Source organism: Ambystoma mexicanum, chromosome 6q (genome assembly GCF_040938575.1).
Source record: "Ambystoma mexicanum isolate Mex_15411 chromosome 6q, UKY_AmexF1_1, whole genome shotgun sequence".
Lineage (NCBI taxonomy): Eukaryota > Metazoa > Chordata > Amphibia > Caudata > Ambystomatidae > Ambystoma > Ambystoma mexicanum.
In genome coordinates, this window is record NC_090937.1 from 714,356,029 (window position 1) to 714,368,645 (window position 12,617).

Sequence of the window (12,617 nt, forward strand, 5' to 3'; positions counted from 1 at the left end):
ATTCAGATGTGAGTGACACCCGGAAAAAAGCATCATTTTTTGCACCTAAAATTGCAGGGGAACATTGTACATGGGTTGTGTATGCAGATGGCATCCTGCTACTAGCAGAACCCCAATAGAACTACAAAAACTACTCAGTAGTTTCTCAGAATATGGAAAATCAAATTGCTTGTCAATTAATCCCTCAAAATGAAATATGCTATGTTACACTGGGAAGAAATTCAAGAAAATGCAATTCAACTGGAAAATTGGTTTATCGATTATTGTAATCACCCTGCAAATCAAATATCTGGGGTTCAATCGCCTTAGACACGCAGAATCTAAGATCGGGAAGGAAGGCCTGTGGGCAAGAGGGACACAATACATCAGACAAATTAATTACATTAAAGAAACATTTTGCTGATTCACTCATCGGCCCTTAGTACAATTTTATACCAACAAAGTTGTACCATCGTTGATATATGGATTGAAAATTAACAATGGATTAGACAAAATGGAATTAAATAAGCTTGAAGCAAAATTCGGGAAGATGGTATTCTCTCTTCCTTTATGTGTCCCACAGTGCATTCTATGTTCAGAGCTAGGAATAAACTCTCTTCTGTCACTTGTACAGATGAAGAAGCTGTTCCTATATTGAAAAGTTATGATAAAATCTCCAGATTCCTTGTATGCATCCATCGGAACCCAGATGAAGAGCGGAACAGGTAAACCGTACCATTCTTTTTCCCAGCAATGTCACCAACTAATGGACACGTCTGGCATATCAATTGAAATGCTTTGTCTCTATCCAGAAAAAGCAAAAAGAAAATTCTTAAGACACAGATTGGGTAAATACTTGTGACGAAAGAAGAAGATACAAATTAACCACAGAAATTAGCCTAAAATGTAAAACAAGGGGAGCATTGCCATTCTATCTAAGGCAAAGCCCAGACAGGCGCTTCGCTGAATCTTTCATACGATTCTGCTTTAATTTGCTTCATACGGGGGAGGTCGTATATATTAGAGGCTTACAAAAAAAGGCAATTTACAGATTTTGTCAAGAACCCATTGAATCCCTTAATACTCTGCCCATCACTCCAGAGAATACGAAAAGATCGTTTCAGTTGCTTTGTGCACTCTGTTGAACATCTAGATAATGAGAATTTGTGGTGATATATGTTGTAAGAAGACCCTCTGCTGCTTGTTAGAATCGTGCAATATTTGAAAAAAGCCACTATCATAGACTGAAATGAATTGGCAGACCTTAAAGAAATGTTAGGTGCATGTAATCATTCATTTAACCGTTGCCTGTATTCATTCTCATTTCCATCTTTATCTTCTTTTTTCTCTTCTTACCTCAAAATTGGCAATATTTACTTTAGAATGACTTTTAGATGTCCTTCTTCTGATTTTTATGTTTTAAAATGTAGTCCATATGCTTTTTTTTTCATTTCTTTTCCCCATGAATGTATAATGTTTAATATAAACTATTTTGCAATACAAAAATAAATAAAAAGAAATTGTTCTTAATGTTTGTATGTTTTAGTCTTTTTGTCTTTGTTACTGTGTGTGCCATGATGCACGTGGGCTCGGGTGTGCTATAAATAAATAAAAATAAATACTTTGGATTGTTTGTGGGTACTGGTACTGTCCAACCCCAGCATGGGAAGGTGAGAGCTGTTCATGATACCCCCACTCCAAAAACTAAGGATGATCTAAAGGCCTTTTTGGGACTCATCTGGTAATACCACAGGTTTATTCATAATTTTTCCAGCAAAACATCCAGATTGACAAATTGAAAAATGCCGAGCCCCAAAAGATCAAATGGGAAGAGGAAGATGACATCTGTTATACAACCTTGAAATTAAATCTGTTATACAACTGATGTGGGAGAATGGGAGAAAAAGCTCCCCCCAATCTCCTCGCGATCGCGGCCTAGACACCCACCACGAGATGAATTTGTCTATCTACCAGACGACCAAATACCCTGGTTCAAGAACATACGGATATGCCCACCAGCCTGCCCACCAGCCTGCCCTACTCAAGCCGACACCTGCGGCATGGATGAACTCGACTAAGATGTCAACAACAAACACTCACATCGTTAGAGATGCCATGACGACATAGCCAACTGCCAAGAACACACGTGCCACCATGCACACTGGACACTCACGCACCAATCCACACGAAGAATATAATCAGTGCTATGACGTAGGTAACGGATACACCCACTGACGCGCATCTTTATTATTTTTCACATAGGTTTTCTGTAATGCAGAAACGCAAGACGCATAAAGCACTTGCGTATACGCTTGCTGACGCTTCTCCCAACCCTTGCATCGTGATGAAAATATAACGAAGACGTAATACTGCCTATGAAGCCATGTCGCACCACAACACAGGTGCCGTGCATTACACCTCCCCACCTATGAACCAGGCCCAAGTAGGCCGCAAGCAAGAGCCGCCATGAACACTGAACGAGCAAGAGTACAAGTGCTGATCACGCAGAACGAGCCCAGCGAGAGCTGACAGCCAAGGGAGCGATGTTGCAACTCGTATGCTACCAGCCGACGCCAAGGTCACACCTGTAAGCAAAGCCAAGCACGCAGAAGCAAAATACAACTTTAAATGTGCAGAATTCTGCCCCAGCCACGGTCTCCCCTCACGTGACCAAGCCAACCTGACAAGGTGCCACACCCACGAGGGAGAAGTCGCCTGGGTCCCACGTCTGGGACACAGGCTGCAACAATGAAATGACCCAATGGACACCTACAGCGATGGGAATGGTCTGCTCTCAAGCCTATGAGCAAATCCGCGCATTGTCTGCATGAACACATAGTTACATATTGTTGCTAGTGACAGGTACACCGCGAGCTGGGAACAACGATGGTCCCAGGCTGGGGGGCTCGCGGGTGGACCAATCAGAACATGGGGGCACTCATCACTGACGCCACTAACATTAGCCAATCATTAGGGGTCTTCGTGTAACAATTTTCAAGTATCTAATAGAAGGGACAACCCAAGTATACCACCTGACTCATCCTCAACCACTAATACTGTTCTTTTTTTTTCCAAGACCTCTCGTTGCGAGGAGGCCCGGCGGCGCGGCCCCCTCTGCCGCTGCCCCCTTTTTGAGGACCACGGGACCATCGCGGAACTGCGAGAAGACCGGACAGCGCAATCCGGATATTGGCCCTCAGGAGCCGGTTGAGAAGTATCCCGCCCGCGGTTGGCGAGTGTCCAGACGTGGTCCAGACTAGGGTAGGTGGCGAGCCGCTTGGAGGGGTGCACGCAGTCGAGCGGCCCCGCATCAAGAGAACTTGGTGAGTATGTCACACCCAACAAGCAATGTGAGATTGTGAGGGAGGGGGAGGAGTGAAATAAGGGCGGTGGGAGGTGTTACTAAGGTGTGCGGCAAAGATTTGATCAATTAGTGTTGACGGTGAAGTGAATGGTAGCAGGACAGGCGCGAGAGCCGTCCGCTACCACGTCACGGAGAAGGGTGGGCGGAGCAAGAAAACATCACGTGCGGTTGCTCGTAGACACTGATTGGCCTAGGTCGTGACCACCTGTAAGGGGGTGTGTGTGTGTGTGGCTTCCTACGAATTGGCGGTTATTGATCAATGAGTAGATGAGGATCCCTATTGATCGAGCAGTGAAACTCGATAGATAGATGACGTTTTCCTGTAGGCGGTAGCTAACCGGTTGCCTAGTACGGAAGATAATTGGCTGGTTAAGCCCTCCTGTTGAGGGGCGTATCACACGTGAGGCGACGCAGTGTGCGCAGTCCGATTATATTGTTGGTTACCTTGTTCCAGGCGTAACAAGAGGACAGCTGTGGGGTTAACGGGGACAAACAGCAAAACTTATTTCGAGCTTTCTGAAGTGTAAAAGATCTTACCCGTAGTTTTGGAAGAGGTCGGTGACGTCACCCGTAGGGCTTTCATAGGATACCTCGACCACACAGCATTGTTGAAGGGTGGTGGGGAAGTGAATAGTGGAGAGGGGGTGGGCACGGAGGTTGTCGGCCACGTTAAATACGGGACAGGTGGAGAGGGGGAAGTGACCGTGCGCGGGGAACGCCGGCCACGATGAGTGAGGTAGGAGGAGGAGGGGAGGAGAAAAGTGGGACGGCTGTATAAGCACGTCACACAGGGCATGCAGCCGCAGGGGGCTTCGTGCGCCTTGGCCGCAGGGGGCCGTAACGGTATTAAGGAAGAAAAACAAATACAGGAAAAAGACAGCATATTTGCAAGCGTTATATTTGACTGTCCCCAAACTACGGGGCCAGGTAACACATCTGCAATTGTGATATTTGACTAGGTTTCTTTTAGCGGACGGTCGCAAGTCCCCAAACTACGGGGCCAGGTAACGACAACTATACTGAAGGGAGCTAACAACACATTGTAACCATGTCATACGGGTTAGGATCGGGAGGGTGGGGGAATACCCTCACTACCCCACTACAGCATATATGTAAAACACTATCACCCCATAGGGAAAAACTGATCAAATACAGCATAGAATGGACACAAGGGACGGACAACAAAATGACGACACCCTGGCCGCCTAACGGCAGTTTCGACCCGTACGTCCAACACTCGCTACTGACACGTATACATAACACATACAAGGGGAAGAAGTTGATGCACCACGTGGAGGTGTTTAACTTATGGAGGATGTTCCAGGGGTCCCGACCAGGACCAACCGGAATGTTCACTGTGGAGGAAACGAAGGAGGGGAAGAAGATTAAGGAGGAAGAGGAAAATGGGGAAAAGGAGGTTGAAAGCGCACAGTGCGCGGGAAGAGGCCGAGAGGGGGAGGAAAAGCTTAGCATCGCAAATGAAATAGAAATAAAAAAGGAAAGGACCAACGACATGCCTTTAGCGAAAGTAGTGAAAAAGGAGGAAGGGGGGTTATATCCTGTAACGGAACTACGAGAAGCGGTAAGGCAACAACTAACGGCGGCTGAGGGGTATTCAAACCCAGCGTACAGCCCACCACCATATACAGCTACAGGTGGCTACACAGGGGGGGAGGTGACAAGTGCGGTAGGCCCAATTTATACAAAGATGCACGCAAGGGAAGGGAAGACTAGTGAAGAACCAATCCCAACCATAGGACACGACGAGTGGGTAGCCGCGCAGGTGCTGCTAAAATTGCGAGGGACACTAACGGGAGAAGAAAAGGAGGTAGTACGGAAAATGAACGAGGACGATGAGGGTAGCAGTGAAATAAAAGGGGAGGAAGGTAAAAGGAATAAATGGGAGCTGTTACGAGCAGAGGAGGAGATGTTGGAGGAACGATTGGCGGAATTAAGGAATGAGCAAAACGCCCTGATCAAACAACTTGAGAGGGAGGAACGAGAGAGAAGGAGGGAAAGAAAGGAAAGGAAGGATGAGTTAGAAAAAATGAGGGAACGAACTGAAGAACAGAAGCGGGAAGCTGAAAGGATGAAGGCGATAGCAGAAAGGGTATCTCGAGCAGCACAGCGTGACAGGAAAAGAGAGGACGAAGAAAAGGAAATGGAAATATGGAAGAGGAAAATACTATGAGAAACCACCAAGAAATACGAGGAAGGCAAAGTAATAGAAAGCATATTAGAAAGGGAGAGAGAGAGATGGGAAAGGAGGAGAGAGGAAGAAAGGATATTAGAGAAGGTGAGTAGTGAGGTGATGGAGGAATTAAAAAAGAAAAGAGAGGAAATAGGTGGTGAAATAGTAGAGAAAAGGGAAGGGGAAAGAAGAGATAGGAAAGGGGAGAGTGGGGTAAGGAAATATGTACGCAGGGATGCAGAAGTAGCAACAACATCAGCACAAAGGGGAGGAATTGGTAAAGAAGAAGTGGAAGGAATGGATTTAATAGACTTAAAAACAGTGACGATTAGGGGGAAAAAGACAGATTGGCGGTTGTCGCTCCTGGATGATTTTTGCAGCGAAGAAGAAGGAATGGGGGGAGAAGGAAGAAGCGGCGATAGGGAAAGCTTAGACAAATTGTACATCACCCGCACCAACAGGGAATCACCATGGGCATGCAGAAGGAAGGAAGAGCTGGGGGGGGTGAGGAGAAAGAACAAGGAATGGGGGAAGGCAAACGCGTGCAGCTACACCCGCATCATCCCGTCCAACATGTCCGCCCACACCTGCTCCTGAACACACTCCCTACGCCGGCAGGCTTAGAGATCTCCCTGGACGTAGGCAGGAAGAACGGACACACACACCCACATCAAATAAAGAAAATAATAAGAGAAGGGGAAACGATGAAGGGGAAGCTGCAACGAGCAGCAGAAATATGGACATGACAGATGATCTAGACAACACAGAAGAAGAGGAGGGGTATGCGGACTCTACACCGCGACAACTGGGGGGACAGATGGGACACAATCTAATGCCGCTATTGGAGAGAGGGGGGTTAGACCACAATACGTCCCTTGGAAGCATGCCGATAAGGAAAATATAAAGTGTAGGCTCCCATCACTAAGTGGAGGAGCGGGAAAGTGGATATACGAGATGGAAAAACACACTGCAGGACAGAAACTAGCAGTAGGAGACGTGAAGGGCCTACTAATATCAATTTTAGGGGATGCGGCAGATGACATCTGGAAGAGAGCGGGTTTCCCCGGGGTCACAATAATGAACACATCACATGACGGGGTGCCATTTGCGAATTGCAGGCATGCATTATGGCAAGCGCTGAGGGTACAATACCCAGACACATCAGACATAGGAACAATTACGTCACGCAAGATGCGTGAGAACGAAGATCCTGTTGATTATATCCAGGAGATTCAGGAGAAGTGGCGTATGGAAACTAGAGAGCAATGGGACAAGACACCGGCAATATTTTACCACATACTAATACAAGGGTTCCCGGAGGCAGTACAAAAACAATTGAAGAAAGTAGTGGGGATGGAAGCCAAGGCTTGGCCGGAAATACAATTGACAATAGTACACCATTGTAGGACGTGGCAAGAAAAGATGAAACAAAAGGAAGAAGATAGAAAAGTGGAAGAGGCTAAATTAGTGCAGAAAAAACTGACTAAGTACACCATGGAAGGTGCCCTAATAACTACACCAACAACAATGACACCAAACCCCACGCAAGTAGTGGCCGCACAGGATCCCTCACAACTACAAACACCACCACTACCACAATCACCACGACTTATAACACAACAGCTGCCACCACCCCCACCATACACGGCTAACATGGGAGGAGGGTACATGGCATCAGGAACTGGATATTATAATAACATCAGGGGAAGGGGAGGAATGATGAGGGGGAGGAGATATGGCCAACCTGCACAACAGCAAGGGGGAGGATTACGAAGCTTCTACCCCACTGGGCAACCAGTGTACCAGGAAAATGCAGGAAGTTTGCCATGGCAGACCAGGGAACCACCTGTATGTTGGGTTTGTGGGATGTTAGGACACATGTCGCGTACGTGTAGAATGAGACCATCCACACCAGCATGGGGGGAACAAGGACAACAAGGGCCTATGAGGGAGCAGCAGGGTTACCAACAACTGCAGGGGCTGCCACAGAGCAGCACACAGCAACAGTTAGCAACACAACAACAACCACAGACATATTCACTACCGCAACAACAGGTAGCAATATCACAACAACACCAAGTGCAGCCAGTGCAGCAGCCCACTCAAATACAGGACCATAAGGTAACCTCCACCGATACACAGCTACAACAAACACAATTGGGAAGGGTGACTGTCCTGGGACACAACCCTTACACAGGAAGTGGTCAGTCATTATACCCACAATAGGACAGCCCACAGACATCCTTGGTGTGTCCCATCCTGTCTATAACACCTAATAGTGCGGAGGAACCAGGCATTGAGGTAACGATAGGTGACAAAAAATGATCATTCCTTGTTGACACTGGGGCAACCCGGTCTTGCATAAGGGAAGGTAGATTTAAGATGTCAGGTGAGGCCATGAACACCCAAGGATTCTCTGGGGCTAGGGGGTTGGTTCCCTTTACAGATAACATCTCCTTATCTATTGGAGATTATGACATGTCTGTCCCGCTCCTGTATTCAAGGGAGTCACCAGTGAACATACTTGGGAGGGACATAATGAGCAGGCTAAATATGACAATCTCCTTCACGGAGGATGGCATAATTTGTTCCACTCCAGGAATAAACATGCTTACTGCACGACAAATACTGCAAGCATACTGTGGACAGACAGTAGCTCGGGCTGAGCCAGTGGATGGCGAACTGTTCCAGTACGGAACGGACATGGCATTCACCTGGATGCCAGGAATAGAAGGAAAGATCTGGAGGAGGCCAGCAGCATATTTGTTCAGGCCTGAGACACCAGCCAATGAACCAGAAGGGAAGGTGATTTCGGTGAGCATCGAGAGTATTATAGCAACTGCTGATTATATCGCAGTACATGCCCAAGACCGGGAAGGGAGAGCATGGAGGGCAGTGATAGCCCTGGCTGAGGGATGCAGGCTCACCTAGGTGTCGGATGAGGAGCTCTTTTCAGAAGACAAGGAAGAAGGTGAGATGGTATTTATGATGAGTGTAGATATATGGCTAAGAGTGACATATAAGCAAGTGGCACAGAAAATGGCCATGGCACTTGAAGCACCAGCATCTACCCCAGTTTCCTTCTATGACGTGGGCTGCATAAAGAGTATTGTGGGAGTAAGAATAAAGCTGAAAAAGGGTACAATACTACCTAGAGTGAAACAATACCCACTATCAAAAGAGGCAGATGAGGGCATATACGAAACAATAACGGCCCTAATAAATAATGGCATATTGGTACCATCAGAATCACCATGTAACACGGCCGTGTACCCAGTGCGCAAGGCTAAAGGAGGATCTTGGCATTTTATCCAGGACCTCAGACCCTTGAACAACATTGTAGAAGCAGAATACCCCATAGCAGCAAACCCGGCCACAATATTATGTGGAATTCCGGCAGAGGCCTCACGCTTCACAGTGATTGACCTCAAAAATGCCTTTTTCTCAATACCCCTGCACCCAGATTCACAAGACTTGACAAGCTTCACATACAGAAACACAAAATGGAAACACACCAGGTTACCACAAGGGTACTGCGAGTCACCCTCAATTTTCAACAGGGTAATACAGATGGACTTGGGAAACATTGAATTGGAAAGTACGGTGCTGCAATATGTTGACGATATAATAATTTGCAGCACGAGCGAGAAAAGGTGCAGGGAGGACTCATTGAAAATGCTGACAGTGTTGGCTGAAAAAGGTTACAAGGTAGACAAAGAAAAGTTACAGTACTGTCAGGAACAGGTACTATACATTGGTCAACTAATATCCCAACACAAGTAAGAAAGAATGCACCACAAAGAGCACAAGCTATATCAAACACGCCACTACCACAAACGGTGAGGGAGCTGCAGCAGTTCCTGGGAATATGCAACTACTGTAGAGCATGAGTTTTTGACTACAGCTCATACATAGGACCCCTACTCGAAGCATTGAGAGAAGCACACAAAGGGGACAAAACATTGGGGTGGACAAGGGAAATGAAGGAGGCATTTGACGAGTTGAAGCACGTCATATCTACTGCTCCGGTACTAGCCACCCCAGATTATGAACGGCAGTTCTTTATCTTTTCACATTTCGACTCAGCAGTAATGAAAGCAGTATTGACTCAGAAAACCAGCATGGGACACAAGCCAATAGCGTTCTACAGCGGTCACTTGGACCCTGTTATGTTAGGACATTTCCCTTGCGAACAGAGTCTCGCCGCAGCTGCATTTGCGGTAGAGAAATCATCATCGATTACAATGGGGTGCCCAACCACACTATTTGTGGAGCATGCGCTGTTTGCAATATTGAATAAACCTAAATCCACACTAACCACGCAGAGGGCGTCTGGTTATGAGATCATTTTGTCTAGACCTGAACTGTCAATTGTCAGATGTAGTACAGTTAACCCAGCCAGGTTTATAGCGGAAGTTGTTGAGGAAGGTGATTATGCTCACGATTGTACACAGACTATCGAAACGTATTCATGCACTAGAAAAGTTGAAGAGGATGCACTCAACGGTGGAGAGATTTTGTACATTGATGTGTCATCAACAATAGACCAAAGTGATGGGATAAGGAGAACTGGGGCAGCAGTTGTAAAAATGACAGAAGATTTGATGTATGTCCCGATGAAATGTGTGCAGTTACCACAGCATTATTCGGCTAAAGCAGCAGAATTGGTTGCACTGATCTTGGCGTTGAAGGAATGCGTTAACAAAAGAGTTACTATATATTCTGATAGCGCATATGTCACGTCAACTGTCCACTCGGGGTTGATAAAATGGCAGAGAAGGGGGTTTAGGAGAGCTGATGGCACCCCATTGCAACATGCTCTCTTGTTAGCAGAATTAATTGAAGTAATTAATGATCCCCAAGAAATAGCTTTGGTTAAATGCCCGGCACACACTAATGGAGACGACCATATCTCGAAAGGGAACGAAACAGCAGACGCACATGCCAAACATGCGGCATACTTTGGTGACATATGGAACCCCCCAGAGTCAGAGAGAGGGAGAGGGAGGGGGATGGCCAAACAGATGTTGATGAAAGAAGGGTACAGCCATCTCCCCGCCACACAGATAATGGAATTACAGGCAGCCGCCCCAATGGCAGAAAAGGAACTATGGGTAAAAAGAGGATGTACGATGTCCCCAATTGACGCACTGTGGCGTCAAAATAACACTGGAAAGGTGGTCATGCTGTTGACACTGCTGAACACCGCCCTGGCCCAGCTCCATCACCCAGCTCATACAGGAAAGGAAGTAATTGCAGCACGAATTAGGGAAGACTGGTTCTGCCCCGAGTTAAATTCTCATGTAACAAATTTTATCAGCAATTGCCTCACATGCCAACAGTTTACGGCCGGTCACACGCTGCAAGTGGTAAAAGGTACTATACCCCGGCCAGAGGGACCCTTCCTGCACATTCATATTGACTACGTTGATATGATCAATGTATGTCAAGGAAATAGGTATATGATTGTAGTGGTATGCCCGTTCTCCAGGTGGATCGAGGCCGGACCCTGCTCACACGCAGATGCGTTCAGAGCAGCTAAATTTCTAGTGAGAGAGGTTTTCCCCAGGTGGGGTGTGTGCGAAGTGTTACGGTCAGATAACGGCCCACACTTTGCTAATGAAATGTTTCAACACATCACGTCCTTGCTGGGTATTAAGCATAAATTTGCATGTGCATATCACCCGCAGGCCACCGGTATATGTGAACGCCTGAATGGCCTATTGAAAGAAGAAATAGCAAAGATACAGCTGTCATGCCACGCGGCACTTGGTGCCTGTGGAACCGCTGGCGGCGCGGACATTATTCCGCCGCACACGCTGGTAGCCTGCCACGCCCACCTGCAGCACTGCCCGTGCGTATGTGCGCTGACGCGGCCCGGAGTTTAAATACAGCTGCTTCCGGGTTGCGTACGCGTTGCAACGCTTCCGGTTTCCTCCGTTAGTGCTGTCTGCCTTTTGCCTGCCTTTCTCTTGCTCGCCCTTGTTGCAGATTTTACCCGATCTCCATCGGGTCCCTGTCCTCTTTCTCCTTGTTTGCCTTCTGCCTTTTTTCTTCGGCTATTTTCCTTCATCTCTCCTCTCCACCCTCCTTCTCCCGACTTTTCTCTGTTCCCGTTCTTATACCTTATTTTTCCCCTTCCTGTTTTCTCCTTCTGCCTGCCTCCTTGTGTACCAGACCTAAGCCTGTTTTCTTGGATTGCTGATTCTACAGTTCGGATACCTTCCTCTGTGATTTCCTGTGTACCGGATCCTGGCCTGTATTTGGACTGCCTATTCTCTTGTGCTACACCTATGGACTTGGTTCCCCTTGTGGTATTCCTTACCACTACCTTCCTCAGGAGCATCTACCTTTCTACCACGGAGTTCAGCTTCAGCCGACTGCATTCTCCCAGCATACCAGCTCATTCGTTAGGAGAGTCACGAAGGTCGCTTAGGGGTTTTTTGTGCCACTTGGCTTTTTTCCCTTCCCGGCGTTCCCGGGAGGAGGCACCGGGTACCCTTCTTGGGTGACACGGTGGCTTCCTTCCGTGGGCGCCCTTACCTACATAAAAAAAAGGAGCGACCAAGAAGTAAAGGAAAGAAGGGTACAGGAAGAAGAGATGAAGGTGAGGAGTTAGGGGAGGGTGGTGTATCGGATTCTACGTTCTCTGACGAGGATATCACCGATCCTGGTGACAACAGCAAACAACCAAGAAGAGCTGGTTGTACTGTCTCCCGCTAGCTCTCTTTGAGCTAAGGAATAGGCCAGGGTCTGATCACCACCTCACTCCTCACGAGGTGGTGACAGGACGTCAAATGCGCCTTCCTCTAACGCCTACATCAAGAGCATTCACAGACCATGAAAACACTGCAACTGTTCTTGGTGACGAAATGTATCAATATGTCTCTTCTTTGATTACTAGTGTAGCGTTTGTATCTCAACAGCTCGAGCGCACGCGGGGCGGGTCGAAGAGTTCTCAACAAGAAGACACTGACAAGGAACTGGAAAAGGAAGGACTGAGCAAAATTGCTAAAGGTGACCATGTGCTACTCCGCAACTTCAATAGAAAGTGGAATGGCCCACGCTTTACTGGTCCTCATT